Source organism: Triturus cristatus, chromosome 7, assembly GCF_964204655.1.
Source record: "Triturus cristatus chromosome 7, aTriCri1.1, whole genome shotgun sequence".
In the NCBI taxonomy this organism is placed as follows: Eukaryota; Metazoa; Chordata; class Amphibia; order Caudata; family Salamandridae; genus Triturus; species Triturus cristatus.
Genome location: NC_140590.1, coordinates 915,470,446 through 915,495,873, shown reverse-complemented (window position 1 = coordinate 915,495,873; position 25,428 = coordinate 915,470,446).

The following is a 25,428-nucleotide window of genomic DNA, read 5'->3' as shown; positions in this document are numbered from 1 at the left end:
ACCTGAGGTGTTGAGAGCCAAGACTAGCAATAATTTAGATGCTTTACTACATATCCCTCTGCATAAATGCAAACTTTTCATTCACTTTTACTTTATCCTCCCCCATCCCTAATATCTTTTCACTACAATCTGTGTCACCCATTTTGTTTGTATGCACACAACTGGCTCCAATTTCTATTTTGCTGTTATGTCGAAATGAATTACAAAATAGAAGTATCCTTACCTGCGCTTTATTACTGCAGTAACATTTTCACTAAGAGTTTCTCTCCTTGTCCAGTCCACATTATGAGATGTATAAAGATATTTCATGAAGCATTTTCAAAGCAAGTAGGTCTGGCTTTAAAATCTGTTAATTAAAAAAACTATTTAAGGAAAAAAAGTAACTCATGAAGCATTTGTTTTTCAGTCAACAAAGTGAAGTTGTTAACCAAATATGAGCATGCACATATACTTCATATACTTTTTAAAAATAAAACATATTTCAAAGTAATATTAAACACAGTACCTGATCACAAGCCGCACTTGTAAGTAATTTTACACTGATTAAGTTCACTACTTTTCGGTATTCACAAACTGCGTTTTTATAGTAATTACTCTTTTGTAGTAAGTCTAATACTACACATGGCCAAGCACTGGTACTTCAGTAGCCTCCAATAGAAAATAATGGAGGTAGCGACTCGAAAAAAACTCCATATGAAATGTTAAATTAATTTCAGTTATTTACAATAGGTACAAATAAAATTTTATATAAATCAGTCTTAAAAATATTTACTATTAAATTATAAAATATTTAATAAGCTTTTTTATGTTAAAAGTTATGTACCATTTTTAAATATGTTATAATCACCATTTGTGCTCCCTCTATGTAGTTGTAGTTAGGTCAGACTTTCAATAGAAATCAGGATTTTTTCACTAATACCTTTGACGCAATTTGATTTAGCTTCACAAAACTTTTTTAAAAAGGAGTTTCAGCTCTTGCTTGGAAAGTTTGAAGGTGATTCATAAAGCAGGGGCCGTGAAAAAGGTGGGTCCCAAAACATCATATTCCTATGTTATTTACCATAGGAAATTTAAGGAAGTGATACAGAAAAAACAGCTGCATGGAATTGCAACAAATTTGGCAGAAAGATACAACTTGATTTGGAAAGAAGGCTTTTCATGATTTAGTGTAAATCCATTCAGCGTTTTTCGAGAAGTTTCCTTTTAAAGAGGTGGCTAGGGTGGTTATGAAAGGGTTTAAAATGGGTATATCTGGATGGTTGATCCCACAGGAGTATGACGGAGCCGTACATTTCAAAATAAGGTTTTTTGATTGGCCGTGAGAGCAACTTCTTTCATCTGCCTTTTTAGTCCTATGAAACCTGTTCCTGTCCCACCAGGAACATCTTAAGGATTTTGGGGGTCCAGGGTCAAACATAATTTGGCGGTCCCTGCTCAGCACACCTCTGAATTTATTATCCACTTTTAGCTCATTTACACACTCCATGACTTTGGTTGTATCATTGACAACTCTCTTCTTTGACCAGCCTACTTCTGGGAACAACATTAGAGCAAACAGTTTTTCTATGGCTGGCCAGCACCAGAGAAACGGAAAGATTATCAGTCTGAACCAGACCATTTCATGTTGTGCTGTGCACCGTTGTTTCACATTCTGCCGTGTGCATATGTTTATTTTTGTTTTTGTTTACTGCTCTCCTGTTCCACGTGGCACTAGGCTGTCATCGCACCGGCCCAGCAGTGGCTCCATGTGGAGGGTACAAACATGGAGGAAAGTATGATGCCACACAGCACATCGACACATGGGGGCATATTTACAAGCCCCTATGGCCACCACAACTTGACTTTTAACCCCTTCGATACGCATGACGGAGCGGTTCCGTCATGCACATCGGTTGCGCTGTGCGGATGACGGAACCGCTCCGTCATGGCCCCGCCCGCGCACGAACCCTTCAGCACAGCGCGGTAATCCGTGCCACGCTGAAGGGGTTAAGGACGTTGTAGTGGTGATATGGGCTTTACCTTATTAACAAGGCATTAAGCCACTTAATGTGGCTTAACGGTGCCTTGTAAATAAGGCACCCTTTCACGCTATACTTAGCGTGAAAGGGGAGGGCAATGGGTGTTGCTGTGGGCGTTCCATTGTAACACCCATTGATTTTTACGCTGCCCCATATTTACAAGGGTGAAGTAAATATGGGGCAGTGCCAAAATTAAGAGCAGCGAAATCATGGTCTTACCCTGGTGAAACGAGGAGAAATGTTTCATTTCTCCCTTGTTTTTGGAAACAGCAAAAATGCCAATGATTTTAAAAAATGACGTTTTGCAACTTCTATGTGTACTGCATTGAGCAGCACACATAGAAGTTACAAAACACAATTTAAAGGTTGTTTATGTGCAGGAAGGAATACCTTCCTGCACATAAACAATCTTCCCCTGCAACACAGACACCCTTGCACTATGGTACAATGGTGCCTGTGTTGTTGCTAGGCAGCTAACTTTAGCACCAGTGCAGGGGGAAAAGCAGGGCTGCACCATATTCTTGTAAATATGGTGCAGCCCTGCATTTCTAAAGTGACGGAGCATGTCGTTAGCCTTCTTGGCTAACGACATACTTCGCCACTTTACTAGTAAATATGTCCCCTTGCCTACCTGCCACATAAGCATAAATACTAGTGGTCAGACCAAGCCTTCTACCCACAATCTATGTTGTTACTCTGTAGTTAGTTTATCAGAGCCATTTGGATACGCAGTGTTGATGGGTGGTTTTCTTTACTGTACTGCCTGCGCTGTGAGCAACAGGTATTCAGAGTCAGGAAGAAACAAGCTGTTATTGCATAACCTGGCTGCAGTCCCTGGCTATGCTATGGCACAGAGGGAACCTCACCATGCCACTTTTTACTGCATAGTTATGGCCAGATTTATTTAGCCATTGCGTTGCCATTGTTTCTCGCAAGGTGATGCAAGGCAACAGAAGGCCTTAATTCAGATTTGCCAAGCCCACACAGCCACCTTGCGTGGTCCTGCATGGCTTGGAAGCGCAAGTCGCTTTACTTGCGTTACTCTTCCCTGGGAAGACAATACATCGGTGGAGAATGGGTATTCCCACACATCCACCCATGCTTTTGGCACATTCCCAGTTTTGCTAAGAATAGTAAACCTGGGAATGCATGAAAATTGTACGCCTTCCCGATAGAGGTGCAACAAGGAGAAATATCTTTCTTCTCGTTTTTCCTCTTTCTAAGTGTGCTGCATTCTTCAGCACACATAGAAAGAGGGAAAAGCCTCAACAAATTGTTTTTTTGCTTCCCTCACAAAAACAATAGCGCAAGAGTATCTGCGTTGGTACTAGGCAGCACTCAGTGCAGCAGCACAGAGAAAGTAGGAATGTGCCATATATTAGCAAATATGGTGCATTCCTGCCCCCTCCTTTTCATGCAGTGCAGCAAGTTGTCTTGCTGCGTTGTGCTGCATGAAAGGTTTGTAAATCTGCCTCTAAGTGTCCACATGCTGAATATAAGCAAAGGCTAGTGCAGCAAGGCTGCACCTATGCATTTTGAAAGGTTAGCATGCTTGCTGAATCAAACCAGAAAAAAATAGGAATTTTCTTTAAGTCTTTCTTTTCCTAGGCAGCGGCTGGGTTGGCCAGATAGCTTGGACTGGCTCAAAATAAAGAAAGTGAGTAAACAAACTGGTTAATCTTTAACTCTAGACAGTGTGGAAGCTATCTTATTAATTTACTGATAGAGCCCCTTTGAAGGTAGGAGCCATGGACTCCTCTACCGGTCTTTTCTCTTCCAGGCAGGCTCCAATGAGGGACCCAGCCAACTCCCCTAACCAATTCTGGCACTGCTCTCACCAGCATGAAAGCAGCACCAGGATTGGAGGGAGTGGCAGCACTCAGCACTCTTAAGCGCACTGGAGGCCTGCGCTTTCTCCAACCCAGCTGCCATAGACAGCTGAGTTAGAGAAATTTAAAATGCGCATGTCTGGCTGGCCATCTCAAGACGGCCAGCCATAGTGACATGCACATTTTAAACTTAAGCATACAGCTACCTGTTGTCTCTCATCAGCAATGGCCACATTCCATCCTGACACTCAGTCCGGGAAGGGTTGGTTTCTGAAAAAAAAAAGAAAATAAATTAACTTTATTACCATTTTATTTGACAGCTCTGGCCTGGGTCTTTTCTTTGTGGAGCGACACTCCTCTGCTCAAACGGAGGAGCCACCCCTGCTCTGTTGTCCCGTTAGCTGAATGACCAATATATCATGGAAAAATTACTTCCAGTTCTTCCTACCACTTACTGATTATACATATTAAAAGTATGTTCACTTGGTGAGTTTGAATATCTATAGTTCCTGCTTGTTACTGGCCCTAAATGGTACTTTTTTCTCCTTGAAGTTTCTGCTGCTCGAAAATTTCATGCTTGCTTAAATTATGCCTGAATCCTTGGTGTTTTTTCTGTTATCGTGTGGTTTTTTTTCCTCTGAGGTGGTGGAGTTTTTTCCAGCCTGCTTTTTAAACAGATCCATACTAAGGGGTCTATTACGATGGCGGGCAGACAAAGTCCGCCCGCCACCGTAACGGAATGTGGGACCGTCCACCAGGGGTGCGGCGGTCCTGCAACTGCAATTAGGATGCCACCGCCACCATGGCGGTGGCATCCCCCATTCCCGACATTGTGGTGGGCGGAGCTCACAGCACCGCTCGCCATAATGCTGGGAATGCACGTTGTGCATTGGCATGCACAAGGTGACAGGCACCGCGCGGTGCATGCCACCTTGTCCTTGCCAATGTAGGGGGGGTACCACAGGTACCCCCCAAGTGCACCCCCCACCCCCCAAACACTTAGGGGCCCGCAACGGGCCCCCGCAGGCGGAATCTGCATGCCTTTCCATGGCAAAGGCTCATCTCCGCATTCATCATGATATGGATGGCCGTGTCTTGCAGACACCGCCACCATCTCATGACCTTTTTCTGCCCAGTCGACAAGTCGGCCGTCAGAAAAGCGGCGGACGGTCTTTCCGTCCTCCGCGGACCCCCCAGCCATACTAATATGGCGGGGGGTCATTCAGGCACGGATGGCAGGTGGATCGCCCCCGCCGGGCCGGAGGTGGCTACCGCCGGCCCGGTTGGGGCAATCCGCCCACCATCCTAATGGGGCCCTAAGTCTTCAATCTGAAGTCTGGAGTAGTGAAAGAAAGCAGCTGGCTTTTTCTCCCCATCAAAAAGTTATTACCTGCATGTCAGACACCGTCCCGTTTAGCTAGTTTGATGTTAACCCACCTGGCTCCCTGGTAAGAATCCTCTGCCTCTCAAGTTTTATTACTAGGTACAGAGGAACTTCCCAAGGGGAAAGGGGGAATAGATGGAAAGTGAAAGAACTCAGGATAAACAGCCTCCTTCCTCCCTATGATCAGGTACTCAGACAGCAAATTTTCACGAGGGTCCGTAATGCCCTCAATCAGGTCAATCTTAGCTGAGAAATAGATATAATATTGCATTTACAAGAAGAATCGATGCATGGTACTATGATGAACAGTCAAAGCATCTGAACACCTGGTTACCAGCTCAAATGAGCAAAGCAGGATATATCTAAGCTTCAAGAAATATGATGCAAGGAAAAGAGTTGCCAGGGATAGCAGCTGATTTGGCAATTGAAGGGCTCAATCTAAGTAACAAACAATTAGGACGCTGAACGCATGAGCGTTACAGAAGGAAGAAGCAAAGAATATCACCAGTCCCAGCACAAGAGCCAGTAACTCTCAATAGGACCAATGTAGGAGGAAAGCAGAAAAGGTGTACTGATGTGAAGACGTTATCCATACACGGCAGTCACAGGACAATCATATGTTCTCATCCTGGGCTCCTCGCCCTCCGCCTGGGACGACTCCTGGTGGCCCCCCGCCCCCCGCCCTGGGCAGCGCACCCAAACCAACAGACCACGCACGCAACCTGGGCTTCATCCTGGACTCCTCCCTCTCCATGACCAGACAAATCAACGCCGTCTCCTCGTCGTGCTTCAACATCCTGCGCATGCTACGTAAGATCTTCCGTTGGATCCCCACCGAGACCAGGAAGACGGTCACCCAGGCCCTCGTCACCAGCCAACTGGACTACGGCAACTCCCTCTACGCCGGAACCACTGCCAAACTCCAGAAGAGACTCCAGCGGATCCAGAACGCCTCAGCAAGACTCATCCTCGACATCCCCCGACACAGCCACATCTCCGGACACCTGAGAGACCTGCACTGGCTCCCGGTCAACAAGAGAATCACCTTCCGTCTCCTCACCCACGCACACAAAGCCTTACACAACCAAGGCCCAAGATACCTCAACAGCCGCCTCAACTTCTACACTCCCACACGCCAGCTTCGATCGACCGGCCACGCCCTCGCCGCCGTCCCCCGCATCCGAAGAGCCACCACAGGAGGAAGGTCCTTCTCCCACCTGGCCGCCAAGACTTGGAACTCCCTCCCGACCCACCTCCGCCTGACCCAAGACCACCTCGCCTTCAGGAAGCAGCTCAAGAACTGGCTGTTCGAGCAGTAGCGGACCCCCCCCTCCCCAAGCGCCTTGAGACCCTCCGGGTGAGTAGAGCGCTATATAAATGCCTTGATTGATTGATTGATTGATAAAAAACAGAATGAATTGGATTCAAGGGCTATTCTTGCAACAATTTCTGGTGGTGTTTGAGGCAGCTGGGTACCGGGCAGATGAGCACCTGTTCACCTTTTTTCTTTTTATTTGGGTCTAATATAAGGGACTAATCTGAGGTGTGCTAAATTTTCCCTCTTACCTTATCCCTTTACACCACAGTTGTTCCCATTTCTGATTTTATGTTAAAGCTTTATCATCTTTTCTACATATATTCGATGATGGGTAATACCAGCAAGTCCATCCTTCAATTATGCAGTATCAAGTTCAGAAAACACTATCCTGCAATTCACTAGTCTGTATATGAACTCGCACACAAGGCCACAACTCGAGGCCACCAAGTGGGTGGTTAGTAGTGCTCCACAAAACCACTTAAGTAAATTAAAAATCTATTTTAATTTGTTACTTCAAACCGTGAACCACTTGTAATGCGCTGGTCCAACACTTCCTTCTTGGTTCCGGTAAAGCTGGGTATTCTCACATCTATATATCTGCTTCAATTATTACTTTTTCTAATTAATCCTAGAACTTTTAGGTGCTCTGTTCCCATTTTCTGTTCTATTGGTTACGTTCTTGGTGTTGTTTATGAGTTTTACTTTGTCCTGGATGGGTGTAGGGATCACATACTCACAGGGTGCTATATGATTGATTTATTATTATTATTACGTTCAAGATGTTAGTGACTTATCTTCAGCATGTAAATGTACTTAAAGCAAGGTATCGCAAGAGTGCTTATAAAGTCATATTTGCTTTGTATCTGTAAACGGTGTTGCGGATTTCCATTTTTGCAAAATGTGTATATTTATGTGCGTGCCAGGCATCGATCATGCTTCATCCCTCATTCACAGTAGGCCTGGGTAGAACTCCGCGAAGTGGCTAGAAAACTCTGTGACACTACACGGAGATTCATGTGCGGGCAGAGTTTGCCGGGACACCCGTTTGCGTTGCCATGTGCAACACGGAGTGCGTCCTCAGATGCAAATCACACGCGAATGGCACTACGCGGTTCTCATGTGTGTCCTCGCGGTCAACTCTCTGTTATGGTGCTGGAACTATTTTCACAATCCCTCTCAATCTCTCTAATACTCCCCAGTTAAAATGTATCTATCCCTCCTTTTTATTTATTATATTAGTGTGTGTATATGTGTTTTTGACATTTTGAGGAATTTCTTTAGGTGTTTTTCATTACTTTTTGTATTTTCAATATTTTTCCCTTTACTTCCTTAATTCTTCTTTCCTTGCCCTTCTTTTCTACCCCACCCAGCACCATGGCAGAGGGTTGTCTTGGATGCCGGCTGCACCGTCGCCCAGGTGTTCAGCCCTAGGCAATCTTTAGCGAGGAGGAAGGGGCAGTACTCGTTTGTTTTGTACAGTGTCACCTCCCCTCCATGCTGGTAGCAGGTGACAGGCTCAGCAGTGGATACCCCCTGCGGGAGCATCCGCTGCGCTGGGGGAGGGTGCGCCGGTGTGTGCAGAGCACCAGTCAGGTTCAGCGTACCATCCAGTAGCTGACGCACTGCTAGGTGGATGTCTTGGATCATGAACAGGACCTGCTTGAGCATCTAGGAATCAAGATTCCGGGGCGTAGTGAGTATAAATTATTTGTTGTGTTTGTATTCTACAATGCTAACATTTCTTTCCAAATAGCATGCTGCTCACACTCAGAGGTAAGTTATTATTATTATGTGATCCAGTTTCTAGTTTATACTAATCAGGTGCTCTGCGCTACCTAATCGTACTAATCATTGGTGCTCAGTTTGGCTGATTAATTAAGAAGCGATTGCAGACTGTCCTACTTTCATTATAGTGAATGAGTCATATCAGAGAGTAGTGCGTTCTCTCTGTGACTTTGTTTATGTAGCACGTACAGTTCCAAGCTATTTCACAGTGATATGTACTATGCACCTATGCATTGCAAAAAGGGAGACTAAGTTGGTCCATCAAGGGGGTTGAGAAATGAGATCAGAGTCAAAGATCATTAACTGCAATGCATTAGTTCCAAATGTAGGGTTTTTGGAATGAAATTTGGAATAGGGATTTTAGGATTAGTATGGGCACCTCAACGATAGTCGATCGACTTGAACTAGTACTATAAGTGAATGCGATCTATTTTAGAGAAGTACAATGTGACTGCGTTTGCCTGTCTTTTTTATCTTCGTCATTTCTTATATGAGCACACAAAGACATGAAGGAGACAGGTCCAGGAGTAGCTGGTCAGCGGGAGGCACCGACTATCAGAGCTGCTGCTGAGGGCTCTGCTCAGCCTAGTAAGTCCTATTATTTATTATTATTATTTCCCTAATGTTGCGTTTTATGATTGTTGTTTGACTGGTGTTTCTGGTGAGAGTGTGGAAATATGGATTTTTCTGGTCAGTTATGTCCCCTATCTTGGACCCCAACGGTTCTATGTGCATGTCACAAGTACATGTATGTTCCCTCCAGTTCCAGTTATGAAGACGCAAATACATGTGCGTCCACCGTCAACATGTCCTCTGTCAGATCCGCCATGAATAGGCCGGATATTCCATTCCTAAATATGAAAGGCCACCGGCTTTGTATGGTTCACTTATGCCATTTTTTCAGTCCAGGCAAGTAGGCCCTGATTCTGTCTTCAAACTCCTCTTGCCTTCTGCCTCTGAAAACTCGAGTCTGAGCCTGCATCTGTGACCATGAACTTTGTCTCATTCTCTGCGCGGCTCACGAAGCCTGACATCAGCCTATTCTCTGCCAAGAACTGTATTTCACCTTCGAATTATCTGCTTCACTCCTTAGCCGATGCATTCCTGTCTAGCAGCTTAAGTAAACATTCTTCCAGCTACTGAGCAAAGGCTCGGCCTCTCTGTCCTCATGCAAGTAATTCATAGCCCTGTTACCATGGAATATTCCTACCCCCTCGCATTCAGTGTAGACACTTAGACGCTTGTACACGCACGCACAGTCAGTATAGAATAGATTTTGTCCGAGAGTCCTTCTTTTGTGGATAACATAGTTCTTTAAACATAGGATGTTAGATATGATTTGGGATTAGGTTGACTTGACCCCCCAGACTTTTTGTCTCCACATGTAGAGCTAAATGTCAAGTCCCCTTCACCCCCTAGTTGCACGTCAATTACACGTCATGCTGCTGCGCGCGCATCTATGCCAAGTATTATCTTATAGATCCACCTATATGTGACATCATAACCAATTATGTTCCCTTTTACTCCTTATTACACCCATTTTTCGGTTACGCATGTAAATCGTCATTTTCCTTATCAATTGTTACGCCTACTGCATTTGCTTCATTGTAATGAATGTTCTATAAAAATCATTTCTTGTCAATAAAGTATGTACTTCACTTCCTGAACCCCCGTGGTGATGGAACTTGGAGCAACCGATTATAATCGATCATTGGAATAAAGCCCATTCCGAACCTCTAATATCACGGATTCTGCCTCTCATTTTACTGAGCTATTTTATTATGTTTCTGTATCAAATTAAGTCCCGGTAAAGGAATTTTATTTACCACATGAATGGCGCCCGAACAGGGACACTTTCTCATCTCACGCGCCGGCGGTGAGTTGCAGGCCCGGTCTCCTGCCACAGCTGGACGGACAATAACGCGTACCAGCAGGATTTCCTGTATCTCCCTCCGGTCAAGCGGGGGCGACTGAGGCTGCGATCAACACCCAGACGAGGCGGTGAGAAGTGCGAAGTATCCCGACCAGAGCCTAGCTGAGAGAGCAAGATCCGAGGTATACAGAGACCCACCAGTTCGAAGTCGAGTCCAGTGTCCGACGAGTCGAGTCGAGTCCAGTCCGGTCCAAGTTCAAGTTACCGAGGCCTTCCGTTTCCGAAGCTACCCGGTGAGTACCATTACTGGGGAGGCATTTCTGACGTGCACATAGGTTGTGCCGGTCAAGACGGGTTTGGGTACACAAATCCGGTCTGCACTGTTTTAGCAGTGTATCTGTACTGTTTAGCAGTATATCAAGTATTCCGAAGTATCTAGTTATTGTCAAGAATTATGCTTGGTGATTAGTTATGCAGACGATCATCATTGTTGTTTATTTTAAAGGTTAAAAAAAATGTTTAATGTTTAATGTTTAATGTGTTAAACGTCCTGCATATTGTGGTATGAATGGTTGTTCATCATTGTGCTTTTGTATTAAGTGTGTTCAAGATTAAGTATCGGATCAGTTGTCAATATGCCGCTCTTTTCGAAATTAAGACAGATCACTACTAGAAAAGGGGTACTCGAAGAAGCCGTCCCTATTCCTCCTAGGGATACTCCAGGGCACTTCATGTATCACAAACATGGCTTAGACGCTATATTATTTCTTGATTTATGGGTAGACTACACCAAGGCATTACCAGAAAGTCAGAGGTGGCCCGCAGCGGGGACCTGGGATGCAGAGTGCATCATGAAAGTCGAGGAAGAGTTATGGAAAAGGAAAGTCAGACAGTCACAAAAAGACGCCGTTGAGTTATGGCGTAAAGAATCTCATAGACGCACAGAAAAGGCACTCCGACAGGAAGAAAAGAATAAAGAGAGTTCAAATAAAGTTCGAGAAAATCTATTAATTGAGGAAGGTATCCGAGTGAAATCAGAACAAGTAGATAGACAAAGAAATGCCCTTATGAATGGTATGTATCCCCTTCTAGCCGAAGGATTACCTAAGGCTACTCCAGAGATACCGAAAGACTTGCCACCTCCATTATTCCCAATCAAGGTACATCCTAAGTGGCATCCTAGAACCGCAGAAGATGTTTTTCTTTCCTCATATTTAGATGACGCAGCTCCCGAGTATGCTAATTCCGCCCCACATAGACCGCATACCAGGGAGGTCCAACGCCAAGATCCAGCACCCGTATCCCTACAGCAACAAATCGAGTCACAAGTTCCGGCAAGCACATCTGTTTCTGCATCTGTTCCTACAGCTACTTCTATAGCTGTGTCCACACCTATAGTTGCTGTGTCACGTTCGACGAATCCTTTCACACCCGACACCCCAGATGGGGCCACGGGAGGTGCTACCAATATTTTTTCTACGCCACCCAGAATAAATAAACTTACTTTTCAAGAGTCAGCACATTCACGTACACCCAAACTCATAAGTGCCCGTACGCTTAAGGAACTTCTTATAGATTGTAGATATGACCCGGTGCCCGGTAAAGAGGACGAAATGACCCTGGCATCATTGCGTATCAGACGAGCCGCAGTGTATTTAGGGAAGTTACCAGGAATGACTGCGCATCTAGATAAAATATATCATTTTGTCCAAACAGGGCGAGATCCAGAATGTATTAACAGAGCTATGGAATACCAGAAAGTAGAGATACAGGGGGAACTGTTACGTTTCCTCATAAATTGTGTGATCAGAAATCAAGACCGACCGGGGGTAGACCCGGAAGCAATGCAAGTTCTTACCAGATGGAGCCAGAATATATCAGAAGGGAGACATGATAAGCAAAATTGTATAATAGCCATGTGCCGAAAGATCCGTAAAGAAATAGAACGCCTACACGAAGAAAGATTAGAGGTAGACGAGTTCGAACAAAGCGAGGAAGAAGGGTCAGGACTGCCCGCGGGACAGTCGGACACCATAGCCTATGTAGGTAGAGGAAGATCTTGTAATAGTAATAGATGTCTTACTGACTCGATACGTCCGATATGTCCAGATAATAACAGGAATTTCCAAATACCTATAATTAATATAAGGTCTAACGAGCATTCGTTCCAAACCGCCGACAAACTACTCCGAGAACGAAGGGGTTATCATTTTCTCGATTCTATGGATGAACAAGATTTAGCCAGGGCAGCTGTCCATTGGGTGGACAGTCCCGGAAAATATAGTGATGATACAGTAGTACGCACATTTTTAAATCTCACCCCAGATGAACAGAGGTTAGCTGGGATTTATATGATTCAACAACTCATTATACTATATCGGAGTCAGCATTCGGACCCTGGTCCCTTACCTGACATATTGACTGAATTGCTTATGAATAAATGGAGAGGTTCAGGTACTAAATTAATTAAAGAAATTCTAGAATCAAGAAAGCAGTATATTCTTTTTGTATGCTCAGAGCATGTCTCATTGCCCGTCAAGGAAAGAACCACGTATCACATGGATAGACAGAATCCCTTACGAGAAGTGCACCCAATAAAAGGCGAGGACAACGAGTTTAAGCGCGTATTTGTATATACGCCCATATCGAAAATAGAATTGTTACAAATGAAGAAAGTGGTACCCAGTCATGACAAAGATCCAGCGGGTTTTCACCGAGAAATTAAAGACATGTTACTCATGGGAGAGTATACCTATCCCGACATTATGACAATATTAAAGGTATTGATGCCTGCTGGCATTTATGAGAAACTCAAGGAAAAAGAGTGGGAGGTAGGAGACCAAAAGATAGAATGGTCAGTGTTAGAAGCGGAAGAAAAGGCCCGAAGTGCAGGAGCAGGACTTGGGGATAAAACTAAAGCACTACCAGGTTTATTAGTATAGGTACTGCCACGTTTATTAACTACGAAAAAGGAAGATTGGGGTACAATTTCAGCCTGTAAACAGAAGCAAGATGAAGACACTAGTGATTACTATGCCCGATTCGAAAAATGTTTTGGTATAAATAGTGGCATAAAAGCAAGTAGCGAATCATACCCGCATCTGTTTGTAACAAAATTAGTAGAAAATGCCCTGCCCCCAGTAAAGAATAGAGTATTAAAATTCGAGAGTACCTGGCAAGGTAACACTCCATCACAAATGTTACAAATGTTACAGTACCATCACAATAGAATTAGAGAGGAACAAGAACATGAACACAGACGCATGAAAGACACGAAAATGAAAATGCTAGTTTCCCAGACAGTTCCAGCTGAAGGACATAAAAAGGGTATGACACATTCCGATTCAGTAGGACCTGTAAAAGGGACATGCAATTATTGTAAAAAGCCAGGTCATTACGTACACGATTGTCCAGTTTTAAAACATAATATCGCCATAGGTAAAACACAAGAAAGATCACGGCCACTCAGACAAGATCAGAATGAACAAGGAGCTCTGCAGCATGCACAGGCCATGCCAGCCGCACAACAGCCAATACAGTTTGTGCCAGCTGCACCACCGTTGCCTGTTGCTGCCACACAGACAACAACACGACAAATGTATCAGACCGCACAGTATGAATATCCTGAGTATCAGCGTTACGCATGAACTAGCCTAGAGAGGGAAGTTGACTTACCCCTTATCGAGATTCCTGTAGATCAAGAAGGACCTTATGTACATAGTGAATTATTAGGTCAAGATAGAAAAATTTTACTCGATACAGGGGCAAGTCGAACAACTATAAAACGTAGTGAAGTTCCAGGGGCACCCCTCTCAGGCTCTCAGAATATTTCCCTTGGTTTTTCAGGAAAACCTATTGTTAATGAAGTATCACAGCCTCTTCCACTTACGATAGGACCTCTAACCCGAACTACAGATTTATTGCTTACTAAATCATGTCCAGAAAACTTGTTAGGAATAAAAACACTGAAAGCTCTAGGAGCCATAATATGTTGTTCTCCGGAAGGAGTAAGGTTGTTTTTACGTGATTTTAAAGGTCACTATGTGTCTAGAGACATGGATCCCCGACTGCAGATTTTACCTACACATCTATGGGCACAAGGCCCTACTGATGTTGGTTGCATGAATATTACACCATATCGAGTCACATTAAAGGCAGGAGTGGTGCTACCACGAATGCGACAATACAAGTTACCACCAGATGCTGTAGTGGCTTTACTACAAATCATTGACGAGCTAATTGCCCAAGGAGTAGTTGTGGAAACAGACTCCAATGTATGTAATTCACCGATAATTCCGATTCTTAAACGAACAGATCCTACGGCCCCGCCAGTATATCGATTGGTTATTGATCTGCGCGAGTTAAACAAATGCATTGTGCCACAATTTCCTGTGGTCCCAGATATCTCGTCATTACTGACAGCTATTGATTCCGAAGCAACATTCTTTACTGTAATTGATCTCAAGAATGCCTTTTTCAGCGTCCCAATAGATCCGGAAAGCCAATATTTGTTCGGATTTAGTTTAAATGGGCGTAGCTTTAAATTCTCACGCGCACCTCAAGGATTTACAGAAAGCCCCAGCATCTATAGCCAAGCACTGAAACGAGAACTTGACAGTATCCACATGCCAGTTAACACTGCCTTGCTTCAATATGTCGATGATCTGCTGATCACCGCGAGAAGCGAACCGGAATGTGAAAAAGCATCACTGACAGTTTTACAATTTCTAGCCGAAAAGGGGCACAAGGTGTCCCCTTCTAAGCTGCAATTCTGTGTCCAGCGAGTTATTTATCTTGGACACTCGCTGTCCAAGGAGGGAAGGCAGCTTACACCCGACCGCATTCAGTTAATAGCTAACATGCCAATACCCAAGACACAAAAGGAAGTACGAGCTTTCATAGGCCTCACGTCATATTGCAGGCAGTGGATCCCTCAGTATGCATTTCTAGCAAAACCACTCATTCAGTTAACAACACAGGAGGCAGCCACATCGACTGTTCTCCCTTGGACTCAGGAACATACACAAGCTTTTGAAAGCCTAAAGAAAGCTTTATGTCAAGCACCTGTTTTAGCAACGCCATGTTACAGAAAACAGTTTACACTCTTTGTTACAGAACGCGAAGGTACTGCCTTGTCAGTACTCACACAGGAACAAGCAGGAGCACACAAACCATGTGCTTATTTTTCTAGTACATTAGATCCCGTAGCCCAGGCTTTGCCTGCATGCCTAAAATCAGTAGCAGCAACAGCTTTAGCAATCAGACAAAGCGATGCCATAGTGTTAGGACATCCATTGACAGTTCAAGTACCACACGCAGTAGAGGTTCTTGTAAATAGAACGCAAACACAACACCTGACTATAGCGCGACTTACAGGATACGAACTTACATTGTTTCAGCCACATATAGAAATCAGACGCTGTAACACATTGAATCCTGCCACACTTTTGCCAGTAACCGGAACAGACCCACTAGCTCATGACTGTATTGAAGTTATTACAATAACGACAAAACCCAGACAAGACTTAACCGATGTCCCATTGTCAGATCCAGACCTGACATTGTATGTAGATGGTTCATGTATGAGAACAAGTACAGGAGAGTTAGTGGCCGCTTACGCAGTCACAACAGATACTGAAGTCATTGAAACTAATCGTATAAATACTTTGTCAGCTCAAGCCGCAGAGCTCATCGCTCTGACACAAGCCTGTATTCAAGCCACGAATAAAAAAGTCAACATATACACTGATTCACGTTATGCATTCGGAGTTGTACATGACTTCGGCGTGCTGTGGCGAGAGAGAGGTTATTTAACTTCCCACGGTGCCCACATTCAGCACGGACCCCTCATTCATGCCTTATTAGATGCAATACATCTACCCACTGCAATATCAATTATGAAATGTAAGGCTCATACGAAGGTTACTGATATCATTTCCCAAGGCAATGATCTAGCCGACAGAACAGCTAAACAGACTGCTCAAACTCAAACCCCCGACATGACAAAGACAATAGTCCCGACACCGACACATTGTATGACAGTTAAAGATCCTACTCTTGACGTAATTGACATACAGTCACATGCTACACCAGACGAAATAAAGAAATGGACTGAATTAGGAGGGATCCAAACGGACCAAGGATGGATGATGAAGGAAAAGTCTGTATGGTTCCTTCCTGATTCAATGGTCCAAGTTATAATTAACACTATACATAGTCCAGCACATCTAGGAGAAAAAGCTATGCTAGACAGCATTCAACACATTTGGTTCAATAAACATTTACGAGCAGCAGCCAAACAAAAGGTCCGTACCTGTATGATCTGTTGTCAGTTTAACCAAGGAAAAAGCGTTCCCGTAGAACAGGGTGGATTTCATCCTCCTAATCACCCTTTTGAAGCCCTCCAGATGGACTATATCCAGATGGAACGATGTCGAGGATTCAAATATGTTCTCGTAGTTGTCTGCGCTCTGTCCCGTTGGACAGAGGCATACCCGGTTTCAGATTACACTGCCCCGACTACTGCCAAACAGTTGGTTCGAGAATTCTTCCCACGATACGGTTTACCACGTGTTGTTCACTCAGATAACGGCCAGCCGTTCTCATCCGAATTAATGAAACACGTTTCACTTCTGTTAGGATATCAGTGGAAATTCCACTGTGTCCGACACCCCGAGGCAGCAGGTCTCGTAGAAAGACATAATCAGATACTGAAAATCAGATTGTCCAAAATATGCAGAGAGAAAGGTGTCGACTGGGTAGTAGCGTTACCAGTTGCACTCTTTTACATGAGAATGGTAGCACACTCTCGAACAGGGCTATCCCCGTATGAGGTGATCTTCGGCAGACCACCAAATATGTGGGGGACGCCTATACCACGCAAAATAACTGATATTGACTGTAATATGCTGACAGATTACTTGGCTTCCTTGATGTCTGCACTACAATCTTGTCGTTCACAGGTTGCTGCAGCTTTTCCCGACAACACTGAGGTGAAACCCCATGACGTAGTTCCGGGGGACATCGTACTTGTGAGGAATTTCGACCGAAAGACTCAGCTGGAGCCCAGGTGGAAGTCGCCCAAGTTGGTCCTGCTGACCACAAGAACAGCCGTGAAGATCGAGGGCAGGAAAGGCTGGATTCATTCAAGTCATATCAAGAAATTTCATGGACTTCCTGCAGATGTAAACAGCCCACCTCGTGTGTCTTCACCCATTGACTCAAAACTTCCTTTTGTTGAACAGAATAACTCTGAACACTATAAACTAAAGCTTAGGCCCAACCAGTCGAGCAATTTGATTGTTTAAGTCCTCTCCAAGGTGAAGCGGTTGAATTGTCTCTGACATGTATCCCTTGGACCTGAGTAGAGAAAATACCCGGAAAATGTTGAAACGACAGGCGTATTGTAAATCACTGCGTAGCCACTGCATAGTGACATTATTAATTTTGTTTTTCTTGAGTCTTTTAATAATTACTGCAAGTATATTGTTGCACATATATTACCCTATTTCTAGACATGTTTATAATGTTACTGCTGAACATTCTTTTAGTGACTTACCTCCGCATGAATTGTCTTATAGACTTGCGCTGCGCAATAACACTTTCATTAGTATGTTACATCATTCCCATCAGACTAGTAATGCCACCAATTGTTGGGTGTGTGGCCGGCTCCCTCCCTATCAGAATTATGAAGGAGTCCTGCCTTTCTTTCCACATCCATTTACACATAATGGCTCCTGTGGAGCATGGTTTAGTTTAATCAATTCCATAGACTCAGACACAGCAGTTTACCAAGATCATTGGGTATGGGTAAACCTGAACCTAGTTTTACTCAAGGTCTGCTACCCTGACAAGGAGGGTCGCCCCAAAAGAACAGGAACTGATCTAGAAAATGAAGTATATGGATTAGGTAATATTACACCTAATCTCATGATTCTAAATGTCGTATCCGAAGTTGAACTAGTCTTACCCACCATGTCAGTATTCCCAGCGAAGGGTGAATTGTGTGTAAGAAAGGTTGGTTCCATACATATGGGCCATAGTAAATGCACTACTATAGTAGAATTCAGTGATCAAGGCAAATCTTCATTTAGAGCTTATCGCCACTCCTACTTTATATGTGGTCAGACTGCATATATGCGTCTACCTCTAGATTGGGATGGTACCTGCTACATTGCATTCCTTTTGCCACCTGTTTTCCTAGCTCCTCCTGATTATTATAGAAATATTCATTTAGTACACAACAGAGAGCGGAGAGATCTCCCCATTGTCGATTACACTGAGACGGCATGGGACAAGTATGTAGATTTTAATAAAGGCATCTTTCCCTATATAGGTACTGTTACTAATAGTAAGCTGATACGTAGATTAACTAGAACCCTTGAAGCAGTAGTGAATGAGACTATTTCCGCCTTAGGCAATTTAACAGAAGAGCAGTCTGCTATGCGGATTGTTGTGCTTCAAAATCGTCTTGTCCTTGACGTCATCCTGGCTGATAGGGGCGGAGCTTGTAGGGTCATCGGATCAAGCTGCTGCGTATTCATACCAGAAAATTCGCCATCTGTATATAAAGCCATCACTCGCCTTCATAAGATTGTAAACCAGATACACCAGAACCCAGGCACTTGGACTTGGTCCAGTTGGTTTTGGAGTGTGATATCAGCCTGGGGATGGAGAGTTTTATCCTTCCTAGGTATTGGCCTTCTCATACTATTCAGTTGCTGTCTATGTCTACAATGTGGACCAGCGATTTGTGGTCTGTGTACCACATCGTGTATTCCACCACCAAGATTTCATTCGTCACGGAAGAAGAAAGAAGAACAAATGATGCTATATGAACAGATCAATGGATTGATGAAGATTGATATCTCTTAACGGGCAAGTAGGGGACAAGGAGGGAATGTGGAAATATGGATTTTTCTGGTCAGTTATGTCCCCTATCTTGGACCCCAACGGTTCTATGTGCATGTCACAAGTACATGTATGTTCCCTCCAGTTCCAGTTATGAAGACGCAAATACATGTGCGTCCACCGTCAACATGTCCTCTGTCAGATCCGCCATGAATAGGCCGGATATTCCATTCCTAAATATGAAAGGCCACCGGCTTTGTATGGTTCACTTATGCCATTTTTTCAGTCCAGGCAAGTAGGCCCTGATTCTGTCTTCAAACTCCTCTTGCCTTCTGCCTCTGAAAACTCGAGTCTGAGCCTGCATCTGTGACCATGAACTTTGTCTCATTCTCTGCGCGGCTCACGAAGCCTGACATCAGCCTATTCTCTGCCAAGAACTGTATTTCACCTTCGAATTATCTGCTTCACTCCTTAGCCGATGCATTCCTGTCTAGCAGCTTAAGTAAACATTCTTCCAGCTACTGAGCAAAGGCTCGGCCTCTCTGTCCTCATGCAAGTAATTCATAGCCCTGTTACCATGGAATATTCCTACCCCCTCGCATTCAGTGTAGACACTTAGACGCTTGTACACGCACGCACAGTCAGTATAGAATAGATTTTGTCCGAGAGTCCTTCTTTTGTGGATAACATAGTTCTTTAAACATAGGATGTTAGATATGATTTGGGATTAGGTTGACTTGACCCCCCAGACTTTTTGTCTCCACATGTAGAGCTAAATGTCAAGTCCCCTTCACCCCCTAGTTGCACGTCAATTACACGTCATGCTGCTGCGCGCGCATCTATGCCAAGTATTATCTTATAGATCCACCTATATGTGACATCATAACCAATTATGTTCCCTTTTACTCCTTATTACACCCATTTTTCGGTTACGCATGTAAATCGTCATTTTCCTTATCAATTGTTACGCCTACTGCATTTGCTTCATTGTAATGAATGTTCTATAAAAATCATTTCTTGTCAATAAAGTATGTACTTCACTTCCTGAACCCCCGTGGTGATGGAACTTGGAGCAACCGATTATAATCGATCATTGGAATAAAGCCCATTCCGAACCTCTAATATCACGGATTCTGCCTCTCATTTTACTGAGCTATTTTATTATGTTTCTGTATCAAATTAAGTCCCGGTAAAGGAATTTTATTTACCACAAGAGCTAAAGTTTTTCTGACATCCTTACCTGCCGTCTTTCTTCCATGCGGCGGTGAAGACGGGATACGAACCCACTCATGCAGAGCACAATGGATTCAATTTTTTTTTTATTCTTATTATCCCTGAATTATCTTTTTTTTTCCTTATATTACATGTTTGGTTTTGTTTGGTACCTGAATTATTCCGATCTCTACTTCACTTGTCTTCTGCTTTGTTAGTAATCTTTCCCTCTCTCCTATAAATCATGTGGTACTGTAAGAGTAGGACTAAGAGTAACACATTTGGCACTCTACTGTCTACCGTGGAGATTGCAGGCTCAAGTAAGCTAGTATTATAAATAATATTCCCCATTTATATTTGTTGAAAGGGCACTCTTTTTCCTGCTCATGCTCTAACAGTTGAGTTCACAAGAGAGTAGCCATTGCCATGGACTCCCCTCCCCTCGATGATGTGTGCTGTCTCATATATTTATACAGTATACCAACAGTTTTCCATGGCAGTGTGGCATGGCTGGAAAACAAGAATGAGGTCCCACTCCCATTGCATTTACAAACAAATACCGTATGTCGTTCATTGACCATTATTCCACCCCTGGCTTGTCTAACTTTGGGAACCAACCAAATGCACAGAGCGATATTTTTGTTAGAAAATACTGCAGTGCTAAGGGGTGGCGTATCTGGCATCTAAAATATGTATAATGTTGTATTCTAGCCACACAGGCCAAAAGTGTTGCCAGCTACAGTGCCACTGCAGGAGGAGTCAGTTGGAGGGGAGAAGCAGTGGCAGGGACGGGCACTGGTAAGTCACATAATTGCTTGCTTTTTGATAATTACTATTATACTCACTAGCTAGTACCAGGGCATTGTCAACACATGACCGCGAACCCCCAGCTTTACCAACTGCAGTGGTGGTAAAGGGATGGATGGGCAAAAGGGTGGTTGAAAGAAAGTGTGGATAATGAATGGATGGATAATGGACTAGAAATTTGAGTGACAAACTGGAAGAGCGAAAGTAAAGCTTAATCATGGTGGCTATCGGTGAACTAGAATGAAAGAATGAATGAATATTTGGATTGTTTGGATGAATAAGCAAGGCAGCTCTTCTCATGAGGAGCATGCTGGTCACCTACTTTGCTTACTTTGTTTATGAAGGTTTATCAAAGCTATGGTTCAAAGTGGGGGGTATTTTTATTTTTTGGTCTACTCCCTTGACTCGCTGTGTTTGTTAAGTGAGCCAAATGTATACCACCCATCATTCATCACTCCCCACCCCACCCATGGCATTTTGCCACCTATAAAGTCAATTTGTGACTGCAGTGTTGCCTGTGCAATGTGCGTCTGCGTCAGTTAATGCAGTATTTACAAAATGTTCAATGCATTGCAAACTGAACACACAAGGTGTGTTGTTTCCCTTCACCCACTCAGTCACCTCTTAGTACTTCACTCCTTTATTTTTTCCTGATTTCTTCTGTTCCAGCCTACCAAAAAATTGGGAAATCCATTCTTGGCATGTGCCACATTTAATTTAATAACAATGTGAGTGAAGTGATTCCCGAATAGATTTCATGGTTTCCCATAATAGATTTATTTTACACCTGTTCAGATTTTTCCCTTTGACTAGTACAGTGACTGAATAAGCCAAAGATAATGAGTCGATGATCAGTGTAGTGGTCCCTCTATTCTTTATCAAAAAAGCTCTACACTACCCCTCTAATCCCTCTACCCTACCCTGCAGTAGAGTAAGTCAAGTTTCCCTTCCTTGCTACCTGCTGTTGGAAAATGAGGCAGTATCTGTGAGGCCTGCACAAATAACATGACTACATTTGTCCTTCACTGGGAACCAAACAACCCATTGTAGCGCTTGACTCTCAGAGGGTAGCGTTGCAGAGCAGTCTAAGGCTTACTCAAGGGAGGTGGTGTGGGCTAGTAATCACCATTTAGAAGTACGCAGAAATAACGCTCAATAATTGATTGTCCAGACTGTACTTTGCTTTATCAAAGGAAGAGTACATTTATTAAACACACACACTACTCAATACTATGCACCAATTTACAAATATACATAAGCTGTTGAATTACTTTGTAACATTGCATAACATTCCGACCCCTCCCACAAGGGGGGGGGTCTAGTACCACCACTCCCATGTATGCACATCATCTTGCCCCCTAATGCAGTGGGTTGAACATAACCTGGAGCGAGGGCCTTGCTCACTGGCACCATCCCAGTGGCGACCCACCCCCTTTATCTCAACAAGCATTTAAAATGGGCAATCCTGCTATGGTGATACATAACCCTGACTTAGCATCTCATACTGACCATACAGTGTACACCTCTACATCTTAGGAGCTAACAATCTGGGTTGTTCTTCACCAGCAGCAAGAATACATGTTTAGACATCACTTTAAATGAGGATCTTATCATAGCTGATAACAGTTGTAATGCATTGCAATCACAGCCCCTAAAAGGCGCCATAGGTTTAATCACAGGATTAAGTATATACTGCCAGACACCCTAGCAGGAATGTCCAGTAACATAACTCCAGTTTGCTTATGAACTCACATTATACATGTGACTTTCAGTCCCTCAAATAGAAATAACCTGTGTGAATGCACTTCTCGTGCAATTGCACCTCTTCACCTCCAGGGGATGCCCTTCTCCAGACTTCCCCAGCTCAACCCTCCATACCTTAAGGCATTCCCTAACGCACCCCCAGCTGTAGAATACAAGTTCCAGCCCCGGGATACTGATGACTGTTGGCTGAGCCCTTGAGGGGTTGTTTCTTCCAAGTCCCCTAGAGACTTAGGGTGGGACTTTACATCTTCATGGTGGGGAGACTGCGTAGCTCCTGCAGCTCTCCCTGCACCTTTGTATTCACTTGGCATTGACCCCATCCTCCTGGGGCCACCACTCGCAGAGAACAATCCACTTTTCCTTGCAGGCCGGTCCGGGCCTGCAAGGCATTATGGGGTGATATGCTCCGGTCCATGCATAACATAGTAGCGGCTCCCCCGCTGCTTGGGGAGACCCACTGCGCCATCGTTGGCGGCCTCACGCCGCTCCGGATCCTTGAGGGGGCCCGGTCCCACCCGCACCCCTCCTGTGCCAGGTTAGTGTACTTAGAGCAGCTCGGGAGCCCACCCCCGGCCGCTTTGGCTGCCGCGCTCTTCTGGGTCCCGGTCCCACCCGGGAACCCCGCATGGCTGGCTCGCTGGAGAGCAACTCGGGGAGCCCACCCTTGGTGGCTCCCGCTGGCTCCCCGTCTGGCTAGCACCCTCGCGTCCTGCCTCGGGAGCCGGCGTCTCTGTTCTGGTCTGCCCGCTCCTGCGGGCAGACATGGAGACTCCTGCCGGTCTGGCTGGACCTCGGGAGAGTGCGACGGCACTCCCCCTGCCTTCCTCCTGCCACGGGGGAGTGCGGTGGCACTCCCCCACCTGCGCGGGGCACACCGGGGCCCGGAGTTGGGATCCTCGGCCCCTCCCCCTTGGATGTCTTCACGGTGAGAACGACGGCGCTCCACGGCTTCGGCTTCTGATCTTCTGATCCCTGTCCCCATGGGCAGTCTTCACGGGGAGCGCAATGGCACTCCCCGACTAGTATTCGGAGCGACGGGGCCGGGAGTTGAGATCCCGGGGACCTGGGAATTCTTCGCGGGGGTCCGCAATGGCGCTCCCCGATAACTTTTCTCCTGTGAGGGGGGTGCTACGACGCTCCCCTCCCTCCATTTCATCGGGGGCCAGGGTGGGCTCCTGGCACCCCATTCAGGCAGTTTCACAGGGAGCGCGACAGCGCTCCCTGACTTAACTTCTCGTGGGGGCAACCCCCGGGACCGGATCCACCCCGGGGGCACATCTTGGACCGGCAGCGGAGCCCCACGCTCTTCGTCGTCGGTCTAAGGTCGCCTACCTCCTGGGGGTATCTCGGCCCCCAGGCAGCCAATCTGCTCCATTTTGTCCTCTTCTTGCTCCTGGTGGCACTCCTCAGCCAGTGGGAGCACTTTATTTCCTGTTCTCAGGGAAGGTGAATTCATCCGGGCACAGTCTTCACTGGCTCCCTGTGCCAGCCTTTCACCAGGCTCTCCTTCAGGGCCCCTCTCCTCCTTAGGCAAAGCCCAGGCTTCGGCTCTCTGGTCCTAGACTCCCCTTTTGGCACAAGTCAGGGCCCTGGGCCAGTCTGGAGGTTCTTCCTTCCAACTGCCCATGGCTTCAGGCTCCAGCACCAGTCTTTCTTAGCCGACCACACCCCAGAGAGAGAGCCTCTTCCTGTGCAAGCTCTTCTTAAATAATTTGGAAGGGGCTGGCAGGAAGGCTCTTCTTGCCTTATCAGGCAGCGACACCTCACCTCTCCACCCCTGCTTCCTCCTTCTTGCCCAGGCCTCTGAGATAGTTCAAAATGGCGTCGCCCACGGGTCTCATGCCACATGGTCTCTGAAAAGCCCCTTCCCCCCTGGCTGCCATCTCTCAATAGCAGCTTGGTGCCTGGCACCAGGTGACAGCTGCTGATGGATAACCGTGTAGCTCCACCCAGCTTCTCTTCTTGGAGAGGAGACCTTCGCGCTTGGAATGCTTGCCATGAAGGGCTAGGCCTCTGATGCCTCAGTTTGGGGAGGAAGGTCATTAATCCAGCCTGGCAGGGTCACACACAGTCAGGCACTGGTTATGAGCTGACTCAGAGGAATATGACATTTCTGGATGACACATAAGCAGTACAGTAATGGTTTTGGACTCAGCAGAATACTTATTTTCCCACAAGTTACAGTGTACGTCGGTTCGTGTCTGGAATTTGTAGGCCCTAGGGAAGTGAAACTATCCCATGTGATCCCCATCCTCATAGGAGAATAAGGGAGTGATCCTTCGGTGAAAACAGTAAAGCACACTGACTTTCCCTTACATGTTTCTTCCCATTGTGTAAAGCCTATTCCATGACACCACCCAGCTCTGCATAATTCCTGCCACACCATTCAATCTGTTCCTGGGCTGCGCACGCCAGGAATCTCCACTGCGCAGCCCCTACACATGTGCAAACGCATGTAACCATGTGTCTGCATGTAACCAGCCCAGTGCCCCTTACTCCGGCTGCAGCGCAGCGGCCTACTCTCACCAGGGGAACATCAATAAAATCTGCATGCAGTCTCTTTCATCATGAGTTCATTGTGGGTGAGT